At 48.5% G+C, this 12797-nt stretch overlaps 1 protein-coding gene across 2 annotated transcripts in view; it reads right to left on the bottom strand.

Moving 5' to 3' along the window:
• The window catches only part of ARHGAP35 (Rho GTPase activating protein 35), a 113866-nt gene that overhangs the window by 19711 nt on the left and 81358 nt on the right, over positions 1-12797 (bottom strand). The window lies entirely within an intron of this gene.

Below are 12797 nucleotides of genomic sequence, written 5' to 3'. Positions count from 1 at the left end.
GATTCATGTCAATGTATGACAAAACCCACTGAAATGTTGTGAAGCAATTAGCCTCCAACTAATAAAAATAAATAAATAAATAAAACAATAAAAATAACAGTTAACTTTTGCTGAGGGCTTACTATATGCCAGGCACTTTCCTCAGCTCTTCACTAGAATCATCATGGTGAATCCACCCAGTAATTCTTTGAGGTAAATAGTACTATTTTTATCCCCATTTTACAGAGAGCAGATAGCAGCTCAGAGAGGCTAAGCCCAGGGCCAGAGAGCTGGGTGTGTGGTGGGGGAGCTGGCTCACTCGTCTTGGCTGACTGTGCATTTAAATGCTGGGCTCCTCCCTCTCATGTTCACTCCCTATTCCCTTATCCTCTAAGTATCACTTGTAGGCTTTACCCTATAAATGCTGGATTCACTGGGGCTAGGTTTCTCTGTTCCTCCCCTGTTCACTCACGCGCAGTCATCTCCTCACTCACACCCGCTCAGCGCTCTCATCTGTCAGTTGGAGGAGACGCAGGGAGAGCCAGAGAAGAAATGCCGCCTCCTCTCTGACCGACAGCAGCCAACGGACAGTGTCCGCGCTTTCTTCCTCCGATGAAGTTCCACTACCGGGCACAGTAAAGCAGCCCCACGAGGTCCCCTGTTGCCTTCCTGCTCTGGATGTGCCTGGAATGATTTTCTGGCTCTTCTATTCCTTGAACACTAAGGTCGCTCTGGCCCCGCCAGCGCCCCTTTGTTAGCGGTCTTTCCTGGGTAATTCCCTCGTCAGTCAAGATCTGTTTCTGGCAAGGCCACCCCTCCTTTCTCCCCCTGACAGAATGCCACCGGCAGTCTATTATGACAGCTTGACCGGGTGTCAGCCCCACAACCGGGCACTGTGGCGTTATAAATTTCCAACGTCATTGTATGTACACACAGCCGTGTCATAAATCTCGAGGCTGAGGAAGAAGGGAGAGAAGAGACCTGGAGGGGAAAAGATGAAAATATCACACCAGGTCTGGGGCATCATATGGCTCTAGCATCTGGCTGATCCTTTGTAAGCTACCCGTGTGCTTACTGTCAGTCACTGTGAAAGAGGGCATCTGGGCCCTGCTCCGACCTGGCAAGGGGCTCTGTCCCTGACTTTCAAGAAGATGCATACCCCAGTAGATGTGCTGCAGAAAACCACCATGACAAAGTCAACCTTGGGCCAGCCCAGAGTGCATACTGCTGGTTCTGGGCAGCCTAGGATGGAGGGGGAGAGGAGTGTGACCTAGAATTGAGGGGAGCGGAGCGTACTCTGCAAGGCAGCCACCGATATTCAAAGGCAAGAGCAGCTGGGAGCCCCAACTAGGAACATGAGCCTCCTTCAGGCTCCAAGTGTGACTCTGCCAGCACATGCAAGCCCAGTGGCGTGGGGGACGGCAGTGTGACTCGGAGGCGAGCTAGTGCCACCACAGCGCGGAGCTGGCGCTGAGGATGGGGTGGGGGGTCCTCACTGACTCAACACCGAGCTACCAGCAAAGAAACAGTTGCACGAACACACAGGTACATCCAACACACCACCACCACCTCCGTGGGAACAATGCCAACTTCCAGTCCACAGCAGGACCCCCGGCAGAAAAGCCCCTGAGGTCACAGGCAGATTCCTCGTAAGCATTAACGAGGGCACAGGTGAACTTCTTTCGGGTTCCTGATTCTCAACAAACCATGAAAGGTTCAAAGATGGCACCCATCAGAGCCCAGTGGCCCTCCTTTCCTGGCCTCTTTCCTCACTAAGAAAAGACACTTCATAGACTAGAAGCCTGTAACACTGGCAGAAAATCTGATCATGGTCTCCGCAAGCCTACAATCCTTGCACTCTGCGTCCAGGATACAGTAGAAAGCTGTCCACAGGTGGCCTGGGGGCCTGCACCACACCTGGCCCTGCTGCCTCTCCCACCCAACTCCAATCATGCTGGCCTGTCAAGGCCTCCTAGTGTGACCCCCAGCCCCCACTGCCTCCGAGGCTTCCTCCTTCATCTTCTGCCTTCACTTTTTTGACTGGCTAAACCCTGCTCCCTCTCCCCTGACCCCCAGAATAAGTCAGTTAGGAGAATAAAACTGCTTATATTTATGCAACACACATGCTGGGCCAGGCCCAGTGATTAGCATTTTACACACAGAATCTCCACAACCCTCACGGCGGCCCTGTGAGCTGTATCCTCCTATTCTGACTACTCCCGGGCTTCAGAGCCTGGGTTTCACCACTGCGCCCACTACCTGCGTACTCTCTCTATACAGCGCTGGGTGCAACTTGAAAGTCACCAGACAGCTGTGTGATTGCTGAATGCTGGCCCCCCAGGAGAGAAGGGGCATGTTTCTCAGTTACCCTTCTATGCACCTGGACTTGGCACAGTAACTCGTGCCTGGAGAAGGCATTCGGTAACTATCCAAAGAAAGGCCGGAAGGAGGGATGCATGCCTGGTAATGAAAGCGCGGTTTCTCTGGCTGAAGCGAGGGAGCAAGTGGACTCAAGTTGTTTGTTCCCGACCAGCCTCGCGCTTCAAGGCATCCTGGCAGGCCCTCCTTGCTCATGGAACACAGGAGACAGTCTGAGGTCTGGTCGGCGCGGAGAAGGTGCGTCATGACCCAGGGCGCCCAGGTCCCACCTTCCTCTGTGGACTGGTTCTCCTGCCCCTACCACTGCCTGGAGAAGTTGAGGGGACTGACTGAGCAAATCCCCGCGCTCTCGGGGTGAGCCACTGGCTGTCCCAGGTGTGGTCCCCATCTGGGCTGCTCGCTTCTACAGGTCAGGCCAGTGGCATGGCTTTGGCTGGGACCCCCCAAGAGGGCTGCGCCCCTTCCGGGAAGCTAGACAGAAACACCGCCCCCCCCAACACACACACACACACCACCAGGGGGAGAGGGGGAGTGAGAGCGGGTGCTGCTCCCAGGGCCGCCTCAAAATGGCCTGCTGCACGACCTGTCGGGCACATGGCCTTGACTCGTCCCGTCGCCTCTCAGCGGAGGGCAGAGGGGCCTTTCCACCGAGGCGCACCGCTGAATGGAGGGAAAGGGTGGTGGGAACAGCCAGGCAAGGCAGGCCTGCTGGAACTGTCTCGGAGAGACCTGGGCTTCCACCCAGATCATTTCTGTCTTGGATGGAAGGGCAGGACTACTATGTAAAACAGGCTTTGCTTCTCTTTGGCTGCTGGGCTCCCCAGGCAGCTTGCCAGGGCATGATGTTCCGATCAGGGCACTGGGTCCTGAGGAAATCTGTGAGCACTGCCGAGTCACAGCCACGTGAACTCTGCTTATCTGGAAGAGCCCAAAGTGGAGCTGCCTGCCTTTATGGCAAGGAGGCACTTCTGGAATGCAAATAACTTGTGTTTAACTTATAAGCAAGGAGAAAACAGGAGAGTGGTGAGATGCGAGCACATGGGAAATAGTCAAAAAAGGTGGAGAAAGTTTTGTTTTAAAACTATCTGGATAATGAGAAAGCAACTAGCTAACAAACCTGGAATTATCAGAGGAGGGAAGGGATTAAGTAACACAGAACCCCCATAAAACCACAGCATATGAAACCACATACCTCATATTTTAGCACTTTATCATCAATTCAAAGCAGCATAAATATGGCAATTACTCACATAAAGCCTGTTGGTGTGTTCAAGCTGTAACTGCACCTATTAAACTGTTACAGTGATAGATGGGAGGATCTCTACTGAAATTAGCCGCCTTTTCTGCAAGACAGAATTACAGAGATCCAGGCTGACTGCAGGGAAATAACTAGATTTAACAGCTCTAGACCCGCCAATTCTCTTCCACGAGAGCTGGAGAAAGTGTCTATGATAAATATGGAGGGAAATATGGAGGCTTTTTTAGGGCAGCTGTTTCCCAAGAGGGAAGGAACTTGGTAAAACATGAATCTGTTCAGTCTGATGCTATAAAGCTCACAGCTTTACCCGCCTGAGTACAGAGAAAGGTTTCTGTTTCCTCTCTTTATAAAAGGGATCAGTGCTACTGTGAGATGAACACTGTCCTCTAAGTTATGGGAGAAAAGCTAAGAGTAAGGTGCCCCAGGGAGACAAAGAGCAGAGTCCTCCCCACCCTGACGAGGCGCAGGCCCAGGGCTGGGCTCCTCCTCCTGCTCCTTCCCAGCCTGAAGTCACTGGTCAGGTCAGCCCTCAGTGTCCACAGAGGGCAGAGGAAACCCACCGGCAAGGTCTTAAACGCAGGAACCCTGTGGGGAGGTGAGGGCAGGGGCAATGTGGTATAAAACGAAATACAACTTCCCTGGTGGTACAGTGGGTAACAATCTGCCAGTGCAGGGAACACAGTTCAGTTCCTGGTCTCGGAAGACCCCACACGCCGTGGAGCAACTGAGCCCGAGTGCCTAGAGCCTGTGCGCCACACCTGAGCACCGCCACAAAGAGCAGCGCCTTGCTCGCCGCAACGAGACAAGCTGGAGCAAAACGCAACAAAGACCCAAGCCCAGCCAAAGAAAACCCAGAAGTACCTGTTTGGTCTTTGTCCCCAGTTCCCGATACAGAGCTCCTAAAACCCTTGGAATTTCCTGACAGGAGTGTCTTCTGCTATCCATAACAAGCCCCTTGTTGTCTGAAACCTGAGTTTATGATAATGAGGTGACTTTTGAGAGGGGGAACCTATATGGCTTCAGGATGGGGGCTAGTCACCAGAAAGACCAAACCTTGATTATAAGAGTTAGAACTTTCGGCCCCACCCCCAACATCCAGCAGGGTACAGGGGCTGGAGATTGAACTCAATCACCAAAGGTCAATAAGGAATCAATTATGCCTATGTAATGGAACTTCTACATAAACCCTAAGCAGGGTTTGGAGAGCTTCCAGGCCTGTGAATACATCGAGGTGCTGGCGGGGGGGGCGGTGGCATGCCCACACACAACAACTCTGCAAGGAAGCAATCTGCAGCTTCGTCTCACAGCCGCGGAAACGGAGACTCCGAGAAGTGAAGGAAGGCGCTCAGGGCCACACCTGCCCGCGGCCCACAGGTGCCGCTCTGGCCCCCCTCTGTGCAAGGCTCCGTGCTGAAGGCCAGGGCTAAATAAAGACCATTTCCCAGTTAGATTAAGCAACCTGGGAGTTCCCCAACAGCTGTAGGAAATCAGCTCCAGTAAGAGCTTGGCCTTTTGTCCTGCAGTCTCCCATCAGGGCAACACTGCAAGTTGCTCTGAGTTAGCTATAAAGCTGAAGATGTACGTACAGTACTTATCTTGAACACTTAGCAGCCATTTTCTGTTTACAGTTTGGTGGGGTTTTGGAGGCAGCTCCAGGAAAGCCCAGGTGGTGTCTTCTGAGGGACTGTGTACCACCCCCGGGCAAGTGCGCCCTGCCACAGGCGTCTGGGCCTAGCGGGCACAGGGTGGGACAGATGAGGGCTACGCCATCTCCCTGAGGGGAGAGGTAAACCTGGGGGAGTCAGTAAGCTCCAGCACCCAGGAGGGTTATCTATCTTCAATCTGTAATATGGAGGTGAGACGCCGAAAACGTGATCACTCACCTAGAGCCAGACATCCTGGAATGTGAAGTCAAGTGGGCCTTAGGAAGCATCACTATGAACAAACTAGTGGAGGTGATGGAATTCCAACTGAGCTATTTCAAACTCTAAAAGATGATGCTGTGAAAGTGCTGCACTCAATATGCCAGCGAACTTGGAAAACTCAGCAGTGGCCACAGGACTGGAAAAGGTCAGTGTTCACTCCAATCCCAAAGACAGGCAATGCCAAAGACTGTTTAAGCTACCTCACAACTGCACTCATCTCACACACTAGCAAAGTGATGCTCAAAATTCTCCAAGCCAGGCTTCAACAGTACACGAACCGTGAACTTCCAGATGTTCAAGCTGGACTTCAAAAAGGCAGAGGAACCAAAGATCAAATTGCCAACATCCACTGGATCATCAAAAAAGCAAGAGAATTCCAGAAAAACATCTACTTCTGCTTCACTGACTACGCCAAAGCCTTTGACTGTGTGGATCACAACAAACTGTGGAAAATTCTTAAACAGATGGGAATACCAGACCACCTTACCTACCTCTTGAGAAATCTGTATGCAGGTCAAGAAGCAACAGTTAGAACTGGACATGGAACAACAGACTGGTTCCAAATCAGGAAAAGAGTACGTCGAAGCTATATACTGTCACCCTGCTTATTTAACTTATATACAGAGTCCATCATGAGAAATGCTGGGCTGGATGAAGCACAAGCTGGAATCAAAATTGCCGGGATAAATATCAATAACCTCATACATGCAGATGATACCACTTATGGCAGAAAGCAAAGGAGAACTAAAGGCCTCTTGATGAAAGTGAAAGAGGAGAGTGAAAAAGCTGGGTTAAAACTCAGCATTCAGAAAACTAACATCATGACATCTGGTCCCATCACTTCATGACAAATAGATGGGGAAACAGTGGAAACAGTGACAGAGTTTTATTTTCTGGGCTCCAAAATCACTGCAGATGGTGACTGCAGCCATGAAATTAAAAGACACTTGCTCCTTGGAAGAAAAGCTATGATCAATCTAGACAGCATATTAAAAAGCAGAGACAAATAAATAAATAAATAAAAAGCAGAGACATTACTTTGCCAACAAAGGTCCGTCTAGTCAAAGCTATGGGTGTTCCAGTAGTCATTTATGGATGTGAGAGTTGGACTACAGAGAAAGCTGAGTGCTGAAGAATTGATGCTCTTGAACTGTGGTGTTGGAGAAGACTCTTGAGAGTCCCTTGGACATCGAGGAGATCCAACCAGTCCATCCTAAAGGAAATCAGTCCTGAATATTCAGTGGAAGAACTGACGCTGAAGCTGAAACGCCAGTACTTTGGCCACCTGATGCGAACAACTGATTCATCTGAAAAGACCTGGATGCAGGGAAAGCCTGAAGGCAGGAGAAGGGGAAGACATAGGATGAGATGGTTGGATGGCAACATGGACTCAATGGACATGAGTTTGGGCAAGCTCTGGGAGTTGGTGATGGACAGGGAGGCCTGGCGTGCTGCAGTCCATGGGTCGCAAAGAGTGGGACAGGACTGAGTGACTGAACTGAAGTGAATGTACTACAGCTGCGACAGGAGGTATTCCACTGGGCTGCACAGAGCCCTTAACCCTTGGGGAGGAGGAGACTCCTCTCACTTTGATCGCTTGATGAAGACTGTAGCTTATGGTTCAGCCCCATTGCACGTGTATGCACACACATACAATCCCTACACTGAATTTCAGGGGTTCACAGACCTCCAAGAAGCCTATCCATAGTCTCCAGGTTATGCACCTCTAAGTAAAAATAAACTTGCACAGTCCTTCAGGCCATAGATTCCAGGGCTTTGAGAATCTGCTCTCCCCCAAGCTCCCTGCTCCAACTGTCCCTTGGACAACAAATACTTAAGCAAACTCCAGAGACGGCTCCTGCGGCAGCGGCACTCTACAGCTGCTGCAAGGGTGAAACAAAACCTCATGCGTTCTGTTTCACCTGGGCAAAGAAAGAGAGCAGCAAAAAAAGCAGAAGTGTAGACAGACTCACCAGTGAGAAATCTTTAAGGATTAATCCTCAAGAATTCATCTTGTATCTAGTGATTATTTCGTTATCTCCCCTAATCTAACTAATTTAGTACACAGGGCAAAAGATATCACTTATTCCTTCAATAAACATAGTGCCTACAGTATGTCAGGTGCTACGCCAGGTGATGTCAAAGAAGAGGCAGGCTCTACTCTTGAGGTCCTCAGTGGAGGGCTGTGATCTGGTCTTGATCACTTCAGTGCTACTCATCCTTTAAGTCCTAACAAGTCTACTTCCCCGCCCTCTGATCGCAGGAAACAAAGAAGCAAAGTGACCAGGAGGAAGCAGAGTGGCGACAACAGTGGAGCGCCTCCTGGCTCTTCCAGCAGCCACACCTTCCCCCACCCAGGGCAGCGGGAGGGCAGGGATTCAGGGAAGGATTCCTGAAAACGGAGATAAACTCAGAAGCCTAAACTAACCCAACCCAAGAGGACTTGTAGCAAAGAGATCTAACAATGGCATGAGCAGATCTTTTTCAGAGGGCAAGGAGAGAAAATGGATTGCTTTTTTGAGGCTGACAACACCCCACAGACAATACGTTCAGCTGTTAGTTAGGACAGGATGGTCAAGCTCTCTGTCCCGTCTTTACACCCTTGAAGGGAGAGTCTTCTCTAACCATCTGCCCGTAGCTGCTCAGATTAGCCTGGATGTAAATGTTCACTTAGTCACGGAGCTGTCTCCGCCCAGCCTCCCCACCCTTGCTCCAGGTGGTTGAACACCACCTCCCAGAGTGCATCGGGAGAAGACATGTCACCAGGGAATGAGGCGTCTTGGTCAGAGCAGGTCTCTTCTCTAAGGACCTCTGAATTCAGACAAGCTGCAGGGGGCTGAAAAATTTTAAGCGCCAAATCCCCTGGGGTAAAACATCTATCCCCTAGCCTCCACTTATTATCATCAGCATTATTATTCTAACAGCTTTATCTCTGGGGGCGGGGGTGGGAGGATCATGCCACATAGCTTGCAGGATCTTAGGTTCCCTGACCAGGGACTGCATTTGGTCACGGCAGTGGAAGCACTGAGCCCTAAGCACTAGACCACCAAGGAATTTCCTATAACAAGCTTTACAGAAATACAACTCACATACCACACAATTCGCCCACTGAAAGTAAACAATTCAATGATTTTTTGTAAATTTTACAGAGCTGTGTAACCATTATCCACAATCACTTTTAGAACATTTTCATCAACCCCAAAAGAAACTTCAGATTCTCCAACCTATAAACCCCTGACAACCACTAATCTACTTTCTCTCTTAGTGGTTAGTGGTTCTACTTTCTGTCTCTGTACATCTGCCTACTCTGGACATTTCATATAAATGGGATCCTAAAATATCTGGACTGGCTTCTTTCACTCAGTATACTGTTTTCAAAGGTCATCCATGTTGTAATGCGCACAGGTACATCCTTCTTTTTTATGGTGGAATAACATTCTACTGTACAGACAGACCATAGTTTGTTTACCCGCTCACCTGCGGGACATTTGGGCTGTTACCTCTCTCTTTGCCTATAACAAATAGAGCCGTGTCTCCCTGTCATTATGACTATTATTACTTGCTGCTGTTATTACTATTCTGGCCACACTTGTGCAGCATGCAGGATCCCAATTCCCAGACCAGGGACTGAACCCATGCCTCCTGCGTTGGGAGCGTGGAGTCCTAACTGCTGGACTGCTAGGCAAGTCCCTTATTTTTGAACTCTAGATTCTAAGTCATTTACACCATGTGCCCAAGCTCAGGAAAGGTGCCCCTGAATCTTCAAGGCGAGCTGCACCCTTGGGACACCACGTCTCCCACGAGCCCCGGCTGCTGGCTCTCCTTTCCCTGCTCTGCCGGCGCACACCTCCCTTCCTTCGGAGCCCCTGTATTTACACATCCCACCTGAAAAGTTTCACAGGTTCCCTGGACTGTTAGCAATACACCCTCTACCCTTCACACTAAGGATGCAGGGAAACTAGTTCCCACTGAAAGGCTGCAACTGTGTTCAAGACCTTGGTATTTTACGTATCTTTTTACTTCTCCCTTCCTTTAGACACAATCCCACGTTTCCACTGAATGGCACTTTTGAGGAAAGAGCTCTTCTGAATGTCTCGACACCATTCATGCATTCAGAATCATTTATGAGAGCCCTGTGTCCTTGGTTTGGAGGATACAATGATGAAGACCCAGTCCATTGCCTCAAGGAACTTAGGATCTATTGAGGAAGGAGGACAATCAGGGTCCAGTGTGGACGTGCTCACAGAGCACTGCAGAACACGGGTGGTGGGCAGTGGCTCAGACAGGCCAGAGAAGGCCTTCAGAGGGGACTCTGGGAAGGGATCCGCAAGTAAAGACAACGCGGGTGAGAAACAGCACACCAGCTGCAGGCTGTTCCAACCTGTGTGGCTGAAGTTTATCACTGCGGGTGAAAATGGCGAGAGGTGAGGCTAGATACCAGATTCTGCTGGCAATGGTATTCAATTCTACCCTGAAGGTAATGGAGAGCCACTGAAGAACTTTAGACAAGGGAGGTGGCGTGATCTCGTTCACTTTAGGAAGATATCCGCAGCAGTGTGGATAAAGGGCTGAGCAGACGAGACCAGAAGGAAAAAGCCCAATCACCAAGAGGCTATGAGCATAAACCAGAGGGAGAACGAGACTAACAGCAGTAGCAGAGGCCGGATTCAAGGCCGCTTAAGTGGGAACAACAACAGGACCTACTGATTAGGCTGAGTGATGTGGGGAGGTTAAAAGGGGGCGACCTCTGCGAGTTCCCGCAAATTCTCTCAGATAAAACCTTTGAACCCTGCCTTCCCACTGATGAGAACAAGGGCTGATAAACCTTCTCAGGGGCATCAAAATCTTTTTTCCCAATAAAATCTTAAACTGAACCTTATGGGTGAAGGACTCAGAAGTCCCAGTGGCCTGCCTTCTGTTTTCCACACAGAAGCACATCCTTAGAATCCTAGGGAACTAGGACAGTGCGTCTGAAAACCCCTGGCCAAGCCTGAATGCTGAGCCTGATGTTCAAAGATTCTACGCAACACAGCTATGTGGTCAACAGCACCTTTCCCCTCTACACCTGAATCTCCTTCAGGCCACCTTCCCTACCCAGAAGGTTCTTTCCCATCCTTTCTTTGTTATAGAATCCAACTTCTCTTTCAGGCCAAGCCCCCAGCCCTGACACTAACAGGTCAGCTCAGGGGATTTCCTTCCATCCCTGACTCCACCTAAAGCTTAAGCTCACAGACTTGAGGCAAACTCATGCCTTGAACATGAGTTCGATCCCTGGGTTGGGAAGATTTCCTGGAGAAGGAAATGGCAACCCACTCCGGTACTCCTGCCTGGAAAATTCCATGGACTGAGGAGCCTAGTTGACTATAGTCCATGGTTTTGCAAAGAGTCGGACATGACTGAGAGACTTCACTTTCACTTTCTTTTCTTTCATGCCTTAAACTATTAATTTCCTCTTCCATGTAGCTATTTTCATTGGGACTTGACCTCAGGCTCAGGATCTCCTCAGCACTGAAATTACTCACTAGGCCCAGATACTTACAGGCTGACAAACTAATTTATTACACTCAAACCACCTCATCAACCTTAGAAAGTAAAGACAAACAAATGCAAAGACTAACTATGAGAAAAATGAAAAGAAAAAATGCAGAGATATCATAATCTTGGATTCAAAGAGCATATACTAGACAAAGATGTTCAACTGCATATCAAACATAAACCAAATTAAAATCTCAAAGGAAAAGTTAAATAGACTAAAGAAAAATAATTTATAAAGTCACTTAAAATACTTTGCCAAAAGAAAAAAAATAGCAAAACTAACTTTAAAAGATCCAATAGAAAAATACCACATAGAGGCTGGTTGGAAAGTTGCCCTGTAGACCCTGGTGGCTGTTAGGTGTGTAGAAGAAGCCAGGCATTGGGGCTGGAAAAAAATGGAAGCTTTGCCGCCAACTACTTCCTTTCCTGAGAGCCCTGTGAGGGCAACATCAACTGTCTTATAATCTCTGAACCTGCAGCAACTAAGAGGGAACTGGTACATAACAGGTCTTTAGGACCTGTTTTAGGACAGTGTGAGGCTACAGAATATTCTGGTAAAGGGTTGAAAATGATGAATTCTACCAGTTATTAGAATGCATAATAAGATAAGAATTTAGGACACACGATTCTGGTATAAAAACAAGAAAGTGAAATCTGAAAAAAAAAACTTAGAAAAGAACCAATTTTTAGGATTTCACAGTTGATAAAGTAATTGTGACAAGATACAGGGGAAGGATTAAAAGGCAGTACTATGATAACTGAATAAAAATTTAGATCAATGCTTCAGATTTGAACAGGCTACCAAAGACTTACCAGGACTATGCATTTCTGCAAAAAGTTTGTGAGTCTTTTCAAGTCTCACCTTGGGCTCATGTTGCTTATGCCTGCCTATTCATTCCTTTCAAAGAATTCACATATTGAACAAATATGGGTAAAATCTTCTTCCACTAAGCTCCAACAAGCCACGTCAACTCTTGTGCTGAATGGAAACTGCCCTGACAGTCATATATTACCCTAAATCCAGAGGGTCAGTTAAGTCAGACAGAACTTGAAAATAATTTTGGCAGTTTTTCAACAGAGATTGATGGACGGTGCAAAGGAAGACAAAGAAAGATGCCACCCACGCAAGTCTGCAAAATCAATTAGCAGTTGAATCTTCTCTTTATAGAAATCTCATCTCTGATGATATGACACGCGGCAGGATCTGGGCAACAGGGTGTCAGAGCAACATCTCACCACCGAAAGCACACTGCCTGGGTGACAGAACACTGGATTCCACGGACAGTGGGACAGAGGAATCACCAGCACCGTCACCTCCTTTCAGAAGGCAACACTAGGAAGACAAGGCAAAGACGTGAAGAGTGTAATCAAATTAAAGACAACACAAGGTAAGTTATAAGGCAGAACTGCAGACAGCGACTACAGCTATGAAATTAAAAGATCCCTGCTCCTTGGAAGAAAAGCTATGACAAACCTAGACAGCATATTACAAAGCAGAGACATTACTTTGCTGCCAAGGGTCCATATAGTCAAAGCTATGGTTTTTTTCGTAGTCATGCATGGATGTGAGTTGGACCACAAAGAAGGCTGAGCGCCAAAGAATCGATGCTTTTGAACTGTGGTGTGGGAGAAGACTCTCAAGAGTCCCTTGGAATGCAAGGAGAGCAAACCAGCCAACCCTAAAGGAGATCAACCCTGAATATTCACTGGAAGGACTGACA

Source organism: Cervus elaphus, chromosome 4, assembly GCF_910594005.1.
Source record: "Cervus elaphus chromosome 4, mCerEla1.1, whole genome shotgun sequence".
NCBI lineage: Eukaryota > Metazoa > Chordata > Mammalia > Artiodactyla > Cervidae > Cervus > Cervus elaphus.
This window is presented reverse-complemented; position numbering and strand designations above follow the sequence as displayed.